This window comes from Chlorocebus sabaeus, chromosome 22 (assembly GCF_047675955.1).
Source record: "Chlorocebus sabaeus isolate Y175 chromosome 22, mChlSab1.0.hap1, whole genome shotgun sequence".
NCBI lineage: Eukaryota > Metazoa > Chordata > Mammalia > Primates > Cercopithecidae > Chlorocebus > Chlorocebus sabaeus.
Window position 1 is genome coordinate 25205187 of NC_132925.1, and position 14254 is coordinate 25219440.

Sequence of the window (14254 nt, forward strand, 5' to 3'; positions counted from 1 at the left end):
AGAGTCCCTAGGCAACTAGATTTGTAATTCCCTGTATAATAAAGGGAGGGCAACACAAGAGAGGAAGTGTAGGATGAGGAGAGGGGAGAGAGAGGGAGAAAAAAAAAAAAAAAAAAAGATGATCTGCAGTCTTCTCAGTATCAAACTCTTCCAGGGCAGCAGTAGCTCAGTACGTGAGAAAACATTCAGAGATACAGAATATATATGGTCTCATGTGTGCTGTGATTTCAGTAAAAACACAAGAAAAAGGAAGAGCAAGAGCAGTAGCACCATGGCCTCTACTATTGAAGCCAAAAGTCTAACATTTTAAGGACTGAATACTAAGCAATTTTAAACAGAAAGCATAAGTGCATTACAGTGAACGTATCAACTTGGATCAAACCACTATGGATAACGTGAGATAACAGTAACAACACTGATTAAAGATACAAAAAGAAGATGACCAAAGAATATATAAGAGGTTCCAAAGCTGACAGAAACACTAGCAGATTCACTAAGTGTTTGGGAAGTGATTTTGTGCAGAAAGCAGTGTGGTGTAGTGAATTGAGCATGAATTTGCTACAAAGAGATCTAGGTTGAAAATCTGACTCTAGTAAACCAGTGATGTGAGCTTTGGCAAATTTCTTTTCCCCCTCTTAAACCTCAGTTTCTCTATGTATAAAAACTCATGTATTACATATGACCTTTATAAAGTTCCTGGAACATATTAGGAACTTACTTCATCATTAAATATTGGCACTAATATTCAGATACATTCAGATACCCTTTGTTTTTTATAAATGTATATTGATCATTTGATTCATACATTTATGCTCGTATTAACTCCGGTTTTATGAAATTGATTATAGTATATATTAGTCAGTTTTCACATTGCTATAAAAACAATACCTAAGACTGGATAATTTCTAAAGACAAAGAAGTGTAATCGGCACGTTTCTGCCTGCTGTACGGGAAGCATGACAGCTTCTGGTGGGGAGTTCAGGAAACTTTCAATCATGGCAGAAGGGGAAGCAGGCACATCTTACATGCCCAGAGCAGTAGGAAGAGAATGAAATGGAGGTGCCACACACTTTTAAACAGCCAGATCTCATAAGAACTCACTGTCACAGGAACAGCACTAACAGGTAAATCTGCCCCCATGATCCAATCACCGCCCACCAGGCCCCACCTCCAACATTGTGGATTACAATTCAACATGAGATTTGGGTGAGGACACAGATCCAAATCATATCACAGTGGGGATTTATTGACTAATCCTTTGTTGTCATTATATAATCCTGAGATTAAAAAACAACTTCAGAGGCCAGGCGCAGGGGCTCACGTCTGTAATCCCAGCCCTTTGGGAGACTGAGGCAGGCAGATAACAAGGTCAGGAGTTCGAGACCAGTCTGGCCAACATAGTGAAACCCCATCTCTGCTAAAAATCCAAAACTTTAGCCAGGTCCGGTGGTGTGCGCCTGTAACCCCAGCTACTTGGGAGACTGAGGCAAGCGAATCGTGTGAACCCGGGAGGCAGAGGTTGCAGTGAGCCGAGATCACGCCATTGCACTCCAGCCTGGGTGACAAGAGTGAAACTGTCTCAAAAAAACAAACCAACAACAACAACAAAAAAAACTTCAGCTCTTGCTAAGGAGAAGTATTCAGTTGTGTTGGATTCAACCAGCATATCTATACCCTAGCGTCCAAATTGGGTAGACACATCCCTTATATTTCATTTCATTTCACCACAGTGATAAGAAATAGAAACTTGAAGCATTTTGTATGTTTCTGACATACAATAAATCTTAATAAAATATGTCATCTTTATGCCACAAAAGTTCCCTGAACAACAAATGTGTTGAAATAGACCACAACATAATATCAAAATATTTTCTGTTTTCAAATCTGTTCTTATATAGGTTTTCACTATGTATCTCTTTAGCACAGCTTTTACTGGCATCAGTTATCTAAAAACAAGCTCTGGCATACTTTTTATCATGTAGACATGTGCACTAAAAGCTTAGAACATTAGCTGCAGAGTTAGAACTGAAATAAAGTGATACTAAGCCAGAATATTTCGAATAAAAATTGTTACAGTTGTGTGTGCATATCTCAGTGCAGCCCACCCTCTGGTGTCCTACACAAGGTCTCCACCCTGCCTGCCAATATTCAGTTTATTAGATTTGACTGAATGAAATACTTTGATTTGCATTAAACAGTTTTTGTTTGTTTTTTTTGGCTTGAGATTCTGTGATCACTGAAAAATGCTAATGTCATGTACACCAGCCAAACAGTTTTGCTCATAAATATTGGATATACTACTATTTTGCATGTTTTATACATCTTTTGAATTTTAACATTTAAATGAGCACAATATTATTTACTTGCATTACTCATTAAACTAGAAATAGAAATGTAAAAGTGATGATATGATGATTGTGATCTTTTTGATATTAACTATCAATATTAAGTGACAGTAAAAAAGAAAAATATTTCTCATTGTGATAGGAGCAGGAAAACGGGTCTTGAGAACAGAACAAATTACCTGATTACATTCAGTGTACCAAAAGTTTCCATGAGTTATTTTGCTAAGAATAATATCATTTATCTTCCACTTAATAATTATCATCTTCAGTGATTTTTTTTTTTATTTTCGGTGTTTAAAAAATCCTTACTTTTGGTCAACAGGTTGACCTCACTACTTACAATATCTCTGACTCAGTCATAGAATAGCAAGTTGAAAACAAAGGCTTTGTGATACTCTAAAGTACTTATGTGAAGCTCCATATATTTCTTTTATTAAAAAATTTTAGTGATTCCATATATCTCAAGTATTTTATAATATTTTACATTTCCTATCATCACTCCAACCTACGGCTTAAACTTTAAAACAAAAGCCAACTAAAAGATATGGTTTTTTGTTTTTGTTTGTTTGTTTGTTTGTTTTTAGAGATGGAGTCTCGCTCTGTTGCCCACGTTGCAGTGCAGTGGCACGATCTCAGCTCACTGCAACCTCTGCCTCGCAGGTTCAAGCAATTCTCCTGCCTCAGCCTCCAAGTAGCCGGAATTACAAAAAGAATGTGTTGCACATCTCTCACATTAAACCAAAATCTGGAAATTATTAAGTTTGGTGAGGAAGGCATGACAAAAGCTAATGTGGGCAGAAAGCCAGGTCTCCTGCAACCAACAGCCAAGTTATGAATGCAAAGAGAAAGTTCTTGAAGAACATTAAAGTGCTACTTCAATGTACACACAAATGATAAGAAAGCCTAACAGCCTTATTGCTGATATGAAGAACGTCTTAGTGGTTTGGATAGAAGATCAAACCAGCCACATTATTTCCGTAAGCCAAAGCCTAATTCAGAGGAAAACCCTAATTCTCTTTAATTCTGTGAAGGCCAAAAGAGGTGAGGAATCTGCAGAAGTTTGAAGCTAACAGAGGTTAGTTCATGAAATTAAAGGAAAGAGGCCATCTCCGGAACACAAAAGTGCAGGGTGAAGCAGCAAGTGCTAATATTGAAGCTGCAGCAAGTTATCCAGGTCTAGTTAAAATAATTGTGACTACACTAAACAATAGATTTTCAGTGTAGATGAAACCGTCTTCTATTGGAAGAAGATGCCATCTAGGACTTTCAGAGTTAAAGAAGAGAAGTCAATGCCTGGCTTCAAAGATTCAAAGGACAGGCTAACTCTCTTGCCAGGGGCTAATGCAACTGGTGATCTTAAGGTGAAGTCAGTGTTCATTTATCATTCTGAAAATCCTAAGAGCCTTATGAATTATGCTGAATCTACCTTGCCTGTACTTTATAAATTAACACCTGGATTACAACAAAACTTTTTGCAGCATGGTTTACAGAATATTTTAAGCCCATTGTTGAGACCTGCTGCTCAGAAAACAAAATTTCCTTTCAAAATATTACTCCCCATTGACAATGCACCTAGTAATCCAAGAGCTCTAATGCAGATATATAAGGAGATGAATGTTGTTTTCATGCCTGCCAACACTGGACCAAGAAGTAATTTCAACTTTCAAGTTTTATTATTTAAGAAGTAATAGTTCATATAAACGCCATGGATGGTGATTCCTCTAATGGATTTTGGCAAAGTAAATTGAAAACCTTTTAGAGATAATTCACTATTTTAGACACCATCAAGGACATTGGTGATTCATGGGAGTAAATCAAAACATCAACATTAACAGGAGTTTATAAGAAGTTCATTCCAGCCCTTATGGAAGACCTGACTGGTTCGAGACTGCAGTGGAAGAAGGAACTGCAGATGTGCTAGAAACAGCAAGAGCTAGAATTAGAAGTGGAGCCTGAAGGTGTGATGGAATTGCTGCAATCTCATGATAAAATTTGAACAGAAGAGGACTTGCTTTTTACGGATGAGCCAAAAAAGTGGTTTCTAGAGATGGAATCTATTCCTGATGTTCCTGATGAAGATGCTGTGAACATTGTTGAAATTATAACAAAGCTTTTAGAATATTACATGAACTTAGTTGACAAAGCAGCAGCAGAGTTTGTGAGGTTTCACTCCAATTTTGAAAAAAAGTTCTATTGTGAGTAAAAGGCTATCAACAACGTCACATTCTAAGGCTAATCTTTCATGAAAGAGTCAGTCAATGTGGCAAACTTCCCTGGTGTCTTATTTTAAGAAACTGCCACAATCACCTCAACCTTCAGCAAAGCAACCACCTCCCTGATCTGTCAGGAATCACTAACATCTAGGCAAGACTCTGCACCAGCAAAAAAACGACAACTAGCTGAGGGCTCAGATGACTGTTAGCATTTTTCAGCAATAAAGTACTTTTAAATTAGGGTCTGTACATTGTTTTTAGACATGCTTTTGCACCCTTAATAGACTATAGTACAGTATAAACATAACTTTGTATGCACTGGGAAACAAAAAAAAAAAAGTTGTGTTACTCACTTTATTGCAATATTTGCTTTATTGCAGTGGTCTGGAACCAAATCTGCAATATCTCCAAGGTATACTTGTAATAAGACACAAATTTCACAAATGCAGCTCATGTTTACAATCTGACTGTAACAAATGTTGTATAGATACATAAATACATAAATAGTCAGTAATTTTACCCATTTACCCTATTTTCCCAAAATATGCACACTGATTTAGGATGCACACATTTTCTTGTGATTTCTGGCTCACCATGTAGTCAAAGCACAGCAGAGCAATAATGGCTTCAGCCATTCCCAGAGGGAAACCAAGAAAGATCCAAATGGTCACTCAGACAAACTGACTCAGAAAATGAGACCTTTGGGCACCACATGGGCTACACCACCAGCAACAAAATGAATCATTGTAATAGAGTCAGCCACCTCAGTTTACATGGCAAACAGTGTGTTCGGGCTTGTTTTCAAATAACTTTTGGCATTCAGTTCTTTGAAATTCCCAGGAGAGCTCAGGAGGGCACATGCATTTAACTACCGAGTATTTATTGCAAAGCTGCATAGTGAAGTGGACAAGAATAAGAAGGGAGTGTAGCCACATATAATCTTTGACTCTGGCACTTACTGTGTACCCATTGGCAACTTTTTATACTTCTTTGAACCTCTGTTTCTTTCAGTGTGAATTGAAAAAAAAACAAAAACAAAAACAAAAACAAAAAACACTATTTAATGAGGATTTTCTGATGATTAAATAAGAAAACATATGTACTGTATAACCACTAGCAACTATAATGTTTACAATTATAATGCCATTAAAGATATATACATTAGTATAAGACATGAACATAAATTTTAACTTGCTTGGGCACAACTAAACTTTAATATTAAACTTAAACTTAAGATTTTATGTTTAGTTACTCCCAAGCAAGTTAATTTATTGGGAGCACTAGACTTAAAATCTTAAAATATTCATCCACTCATTCATGGCATTGATGTTTTTCCTACACTCTCCTCATCAAAGAGTATATTAAATGCTGATGTAGCTGGGTGTGGTGGCTCATGCCTGTAATCCCAGCACTTTGAGAGGCCAAGGTAGGTGGATCACTTGAGGTCAGGAATTCAAGACCAGCCTGGCCAACATGGTGATACCCCATCTCTATTGAAAATACAAAAATTAGCCAGGTGTGGTAGCACATGCCTGTAAATCCCAGCTACTCAGAAGGCTGAGGCACAAGAATCGCTTGAACCTGAGAGGCGGAGGTTGCAGTGAGCTGAGATAGTGCCACTGCACTCCAGCCTGGGCAGCAGAGTGAGACTCCATCGAAAAAAAAAAAAAAAAGCCAGGCACAGTGGCTCACGTCAGTAATCCAAACACTTTGGGAGACCGATGGGGGTGGATCACGAGGTCAGGAGATCGAGACCAGTCTGGCTAACATGGTGAAACCCTGTCTGTACTAAAAATACAAAAAGTTAGCTGAGTGTGGTGTGTGCACCTGTAATCCCAGCTACCCAGGAGGCTGAGGTAGGAGAATCGCGTGAACTCGGGAGGCGGAGGTTACAGTGAGCTGAGATTGTGCCATTGCACACCAGCCTGGGTGAAAGAGTGAAAGTACATCTCAAAAAAAACCTTGTAATAATAATATAAGGTGAAACACTTCACTAGAAAATCAGTTTTAAAGTCAAAACTTGAATCTTAGATGTGTTGCTTACTGATTTGGGACAACTGTTTAAACGTTCTAAGCTTTAGTTTCTTAGATTTTAGAATAGAGATACTAATGGGGATATTTTGAGGATTTAATATATTTATTTAGCACATGGTAAAGATTAATTTAGTATTTTAGAATAGGTGATATATGGAAGGGGAGGGAGATATTAAATGTGTGGCACAAATTGTCAGATTTAAGAGAAACAGGAGACATGATGGCTAGAATTATTAAAGAAAATAAAATTTAGAAAAAATAAAATTAAAATATAATTCTATTATTGAACTTTAAAACAAAAATAGAATTTGATGCAAGCAAATGCATGGCTAAACTATAGAAATAAATCTGAATCAGATGGCACACCATCTTAAATGCCCCATTGAGGAGTTTGAATTCAAAGAGAAATTATTGGAATATATAACAATTGGGAATAACATGATTAATTCAGTGTTTTACATGTTAGGGGTTACATAAATTATTCATGTGAAGGGATTTTATAATGTATGTAAGGTGGATGGAAAAAGGAAGAAACTGACAGGAAGAATAATTAGGAAACCATAAGATGATAAGCATCAGACAAAGTTGAAAGCAGTGAGATCTGAGATGCATTTCAAAGGATCAATCCAATGGTCTTGTTTAAGTGCTTGCTTGCTTGTTTTGCAAAAGAACTGATACTCATGCTACCAGTTTTGTTCTTTTTGTTCAAGATTGCTTTCGCAATTCAGAGTCCTTGGTGCTTCCATAGGAATTTTAGGATTGATTTCTTCTGTTTCTATGAAAAAATTTCATTTGTATTTTGATAGAGATTGCATTGAAGCCGTAGATTTTTGGGGGGCCATTGAGAAGAATGTGTGTATTCTAGAGCTATTGGAAGGAATGTTCTGAAGATGTCTGTACCTGGTTTTAAAATATAATGCAAAACATAGCAACAAAAACAGCACAGTAGTAGCATAAAAACAAAAACAAAACAGATACATAGTCAAATGAAACAGAATATAAACCCTGGAAATTAACACATACATCTGCAGCCAACTTGTTTTTGACAAACATACCAAGGACATACACTGAACAAAGGACACCCTTTTCAATAAATGGTGCTGAGAAAGCTGTATATCCACATACAGAAGAATAAAACTAGACACCTATTCCTCAATATATACAAAAATTATCTCAAGATGGATTAAAAACTTAAATGTAAGACCAAAAACTATGAAACTGCCTGTAGAAAACATAGAGAAAGAGCTTGATGACATTGGTTAGGCAAGGATTTTTTTGGATGAAACGTCAAAAGCATGGGCAATAGAACCAAATATAGATAAATGGGATTTCATCAAGCCAACAAGCTTCTGCACAGCAAAGGAGACAATTAATAGAGCAAAGACACAACCTACGTAATGGGAGAATATATTTGTGAACTATACATCTAATAAGGGACTAGTATCCAAAATATATAAAGGGCTCAAACAACTCAACAAAAAGCACAAATAACCCGCTTTTTCAAAAGGTAAAAGACCTGAAGATACATTTCTCAAAAGAGGACGTACAAATGGCAAATAAATATATGCAAGAATGCTCAGAATCTCTAATCATCACAGAAATGCAAATCAAAACTACAGTGAGGTATCACCTCCCTTGAGTCAGAATGGCTACTATCAAAGAAATCAGAAGATAAATGTTGTTGAGGATTTGGAAAAACAGGAAACTCTTTTACACTGCTTTAGGGAATGTAAATTAGTACAACCATGATAGAAAACAGTATGAAAGTTTCTCAAAAACTAAAAATAGAGATACCACATGATCCAATTAATTCACTACCAGATATTTAATAAAAGGAAATGAAACCAGTATGTCAAAGAAATACCTGCTCTCCTATGTTTATTTCAGTACTATTCACAATAGCCATGATATGGAATCAACCCAAATGTCCATCAACAAATAAACTGATAAAGAAAATGTGGTATATCTATACAAGGGAATATTATTCAGTCATTAAAAAGAATGAAATTCTGTAATTTGCTGCAACATGGATGAACCTCGAGGACATTATATTAAGTGAAATAGTGCAGGCCCAGAAAGACAAATACTGCATGATCTCATTCAATCTGAAAAAATAGCTCTTATGAAAGCAGAAAGTAGAGTAGTAGTAGAGTAGAGGATGGAGAGGGTAGGTGACGAGGGACGGATCAACAGATTTAAAGCTGCAGTTAGGAAGAATAAATTCTGGTGGTCTATTGCGTAGGAGGATGACTGGAGATAATAATGATGCATTGTGTGTTTTAAAATAACTAGAAGAGAAGTTTTTTTAATGTTCTTATCATGAAGAAATGATGCTTAAGGTGATAGATATGCTAATTATCCTGAACTGATCATTACACAATTTGTACATGTATGAAAACATTACATTCTACCCCATAAACATGCACAATTATTAAGTGTCAACTATGAATATAAATACATAGGATGTATATTGAAGCAGAATAGAAGAGTTTTCAAGGGCTGAGAATCTAATTGTAGGCAGATGAAAATGGCAAAAATGAAGAGTATAATAGTGACAATTATGTTGATAAAGTTAGTTTTAATCCAGCTTATTCTGATGCAATGCTATAAGACATTCAAGTGGAACTGGCCAGTAGGATAAAAATTTAGGACTAGTATGAATTTGAGGTACTACTTAAACATGCATGAGCATTTGTTTAAAGAAAGATTACCACTAAAAACTAAACTAACAGCAAATTTTAGGTTCATAGGGAGATTGGAACAGAGGGAGCTAGGAAAGAAAAGAAAAAAGAGAGAAAGGAGGGAAGAGAAGGGGGAGGGAAAGGGAAAGAAAAGGGGAAAGGAAGAGAGGGAGGAAGGGAGTGAGGAAAGAAGGCAGTGAGGGAAGGAGGGGCTTTTTCAAAAATGGACAAAAACAAAGAAGAAAGATATCTACAGCTTGAGTCTTTGTTAATACCACTAGCTAGAAAATAAAGAATCAATGGTAAGGGACTGTGAAAGGGCCACTGAATTGGCTCTAACAAAGCTGTAGAAATAGAGCAAGGAAAGATCAGTGATACTGAAGGTAAAGGAGCAGTTTCCACATGAAACTATGGTTTAAAGAGATTCACAGAAGGTAAACACAAAGAATGAAGAGGAAATGTTTTGTGATTTGGCAAGAAGGAAACCACAACACAGTTTCAGTACACTGGTGAAGACTGAAGTCAGATTTAAGAAAATTAAGATAGGAACAGATAATAAGGAGTATGTTTCTGAGAGAAGTGATCTTTGTAGAGAAGCTTTCTAGCAAATCTTCCATGAAAGCTTATAACTGAAATTTGGCTCACCATTCAGACTATTCCTTATGCATGGATAATTTACATACCACTGTTCTTTCAAACATGCTACCGTTTCATTTCCTGCATCAATCCTTAAAATCCATACACAAGTTCCTAATACCAAATACAGCTTTCACGGGGCTGTGGATAGTGGAGAAGATATTAACTGAAGTTGGTTTACTGTGGTTTACCATCCGCAAGTTACTAATCAGCCATGATTGCCTTTCAAACATCTTTCTCTGAGCTGTTTTTACCTCCAACTAAATGATGCAGCCTCTAATACCTTCAAGGTTAAGAACGTAAGGCAGACGATTATATTTTCTTTTTGGGGGATGAAAAAGCTGTACCATTGTTCAATATGGCAAAATTTGGTAGGAAATAATATTTGAAACAAATTAGACTATCTTCATGAAGGAGAAAAGTATTCTATCAATGACTCAGTTTTCAAGTTTTAGTTGCTTTCAGAGATTTTGTTCATCTTTGGAAAAGACATCTTTTAATTTTTCATTTTTTCTTTATTCCCTCCTTTGGGGAGCTAACTTTTCTCTATTTCTGTGGTATAGGACTAATTAAGCATTGACTTCCCTGGTCCCAGTGATTGGTCACAGTGACATGGCCTGACACAGTTACTGGTTCAACATTAAGACTGTGAGCTCACTGGACCAGATGAATTATTTTGGGAGGCAGATAAGGATATGACGTGTGAGAGAAAGAATGAGACTTTTTCTTCTTACCTGAATGAACTGTGGGAACCATGTCAGTTTTTTCACCATGAAAAAGGGGAAATTCAGTTCTGTAGTGTGAAAAAAATCTTTAACAAAGTAGGGATATATAACAATCTCTGAGAATCTTTATTTCAAAAGTCATCTTCTGGTCTACCAAGACTATGCACGTGAAATCGCTGATTTGACATACTTTTTCTTTCTTCTGTAATACTTAGGCCAGTTTGTCTTTTCAGAGATAGTAGGTCCTTTAGCTTCACCAGTCATGCCAAATCTGATATCTATTGCTTCTGTGAGCTCCATGATCCAAACTTTCACTTCCAAGCCAGTCCAAGCAGAATGTAGGGATCTCTTATCTTCAGTGCTTGATTTATTCCAGTTTTTAAGTTTAGAAACTACAGAAAGGTTCCAAAATACTGTCCAAGATAGTATTTGTCAGGATCCTACACCTGAGTAAGTACAAAGCTACTTCTAAGATCACTCCCTTAGGATAACCCATTAATTTCTTTTTCTATAAATTGCTTAATGATTTAGTGTTAATGGTTTCTCAAAAATTGATCTTTTAAAAGGAGTTTTTTGAAGCCATGGTAAAGTAATTGGAATTGAAATGAAAATAATTGTGAAATATTTCTGCTGTCTAAAAGTTTTTTAAGAATCCCTGCAATTATTAGACTGACGGTAAAAAGCAAGGATGGCATTTCATTTCCAAGTTATCACTAATTTTCCTGGTGAATTGTGTGTATGTACTAATTGTCTATACAAGAAGGACACAACTTCATTAATGGTATAATATGCTATCTTTAAATTGTTTTACTGTAAATTATAGTATCAGGACATTTGAAATAAATCATAGCAATAAAAGAAAAAATATTCTCCCTAAATTATTCTTAAAATGAAGAAGATTATAGAAATCATTAAAATTAATGTTATTTTCTAAAAACTTTAAATCACTAAAAATGATGACAAACATGTAATAGTCACAATGAAATATATTCTGAGTATTTCCCTTAATGTTTGCAATTAATATAATTTTCCTGCTGATGAATATATATATTCACTATTTATTACATTACGAGTATCATATATGCTCATTTTATATTACACTAGACATAGATGTATTGGAAATGAGAAATTCTATAGAAACATACATTTTCACCAAGTAGTACTATTTTTAATAAATGTCTAAGTCTGTAAAAATGGAATATGCTTCTGTAGAAAAAAATAATGAAGCTTTACTTATCCAATAATTGAACTAGAATCCTACATTTTTAAAAGCAAATGAATTGGAGATTATTTAAAGGTTTGTTTTGTGCCAATTCTTGTGAATATGAACGTAAAAACATGGATGATATGTGAGTAGATTTAACTTTACTAATTCATTTTGATTAATCAGGGCTGACTATCAACAATGCATAAAAAATCTTAATCACACAAGAAAATATATTGGTAATATCCATCTGTTGTCTTCTTACAGTAAACAGTAGTTTATAACACAAAATAACTCATCAAAAGAAAATTAGGAAACATGAAACACACCCAGGAGATTCACGTAAGCAACATCTCTTGCACATTCTTGTCCTAGATTTTGTTGAGTCATTCTGTCTATGATAGAGCAAATACCATTACTGCTACTTTCATTGCCTTATCTATTTTTTAACTTTGTCACATGTGGGGGATTTATACTTAGTTTCTTATTTTAATGCCTTAATGTATTTATGCTTCATAAGACCAAAGTGGTAGGCCAATTTAAGATCAATTATTTTACTATCGTTCCTTCCAGTGCCTCAACTTTCACTTTATTGCCTTGAAAATAAAATACATAGAAAAGAAAATGTTTCTTTCTTTCTGGGTTCTGCTACATAATCAACTACCACAATTGTGCAAGTTTATTCACTGGTCTTCAAAAACATATGCCTCAGAGGGGTCAATTAGCATAAGGGGAAGCAGCTTGCTCTTATATGTATTTCTTTTTATTTTATCCCATTATCTTGTTTCTATCTACTTTGTGATAAAGATCCAGTGATATTTTTAAAGTTTTTTTTTTTTCTTTTCCCAATCCACTTAAAATTCCCAATAATATCTAGTTTATCTTTCTGGGTTTCTTTTTAACATATGTTCTCAGTCACTCACTCAAGTCTGCATCTGTTCATTATCTAGTATACTGTGTCCTCAATATCAACTCAAAAACAATTAGAGCTTAGTTTTAAATAATTATGTGTTGCAGTAATGAATCAACTTCTGTTTCAATTTTTTTTTTCCTTAGAAAGAATTACAGTCATATACTTAGTACTTGGTACACTTAGAAGTTAGTTTTATATAGTGTTTCAACCTGGTAAGTTGATCTACAGGGAAACTCAAGGAACCATTACCATTCTCTGGACTCTATCATTACTTCTCTTTGAAATATAATTAATAGTGCAGAAAAATATACATTCCCTGTATGTGTATTACACCTAAGCTCACAAAAAATTCAAGTTCTCTCTCATGTAACATGTACATTTTTTAAAAAGTGAAGAATAAAAGAAATATCCAAACTGCTGTAGTCTGAATGTGTCTCCCTCCAAAATTAACATGTTGAGATTTAATGCCCAGTGAAATAGTATTAAGAGTTGGGGCCTTTAGGAAGTAGCTAGGTCATGAGGGCTCTACCCTACTGAATGAGATTAATACCACTGTAAAAGAAGTTGCACATAGTGTTCATCCCTTTTTAATGCTCCCATCAAATGAAGATACAATGTTCAGGGTACGATCTTGGAAGCAGTGACTGGGCCCTCACCAGACACGGAACCTGACAGTGTCTTAATATTGGATTTCCCCATCTCCATAGCTGTGAGCAATAAATGTATACTTTTTATAAATTAGCCGGTCTAAGGCATTTGGTTACAGGAGCAGGAATGGACTAAGACAAACACTGAAAGAAACATACATTTTAATAGAAGTCCTAGCGTGTATAAAGAAAAATGTAGAAGATAGTGCATAAAATCCTGCAATAGAGTCTATACTTTAATGTGGGCTTACTGTCAACCAAAATGTTTTATTGTTTTTAATTGAAAGATGGTTGAGCTATGTTTTAAAAGTAGGGCACTATATAGACTGTTCTCAATACTCTTCTATGAGCTGGTAATTGTCATGTGAAAGTATAGAATTGAGCATGATGCATCAGTTCCCTTTTAAATGTGGCAAGTATGTCATATATATATTACATGACTCTACAGAACAGAATTTCTGTTATATTTCTCATGTTATATATATTACATGACATACTTGCCACTTTTAAAAGGGAACTGATGCGTCACGCTCTCTCTCTCGCTCTCTTTTCACTGGTGAAAGTGAAAGACACCATGAGTGACTATATGCACATATAGCCCTCATGACCTAACTACTTCTCATATATATATATATATATATATATATATATGCATATAGTCACTCATGGTGTCTTTCATATATATATATATATATGATTGAAGGCAAACAGCTTATTTATATACCAATACAAATTTCCAGGAAACAATTACTGTAGGACATCACAACAGAAATTATGTATTTTGATATGTTTAGTTTATAATTTTTGCAACTGTCTGCTGAAGCATTTACTGGCACACAGTACCTTAATATGTATT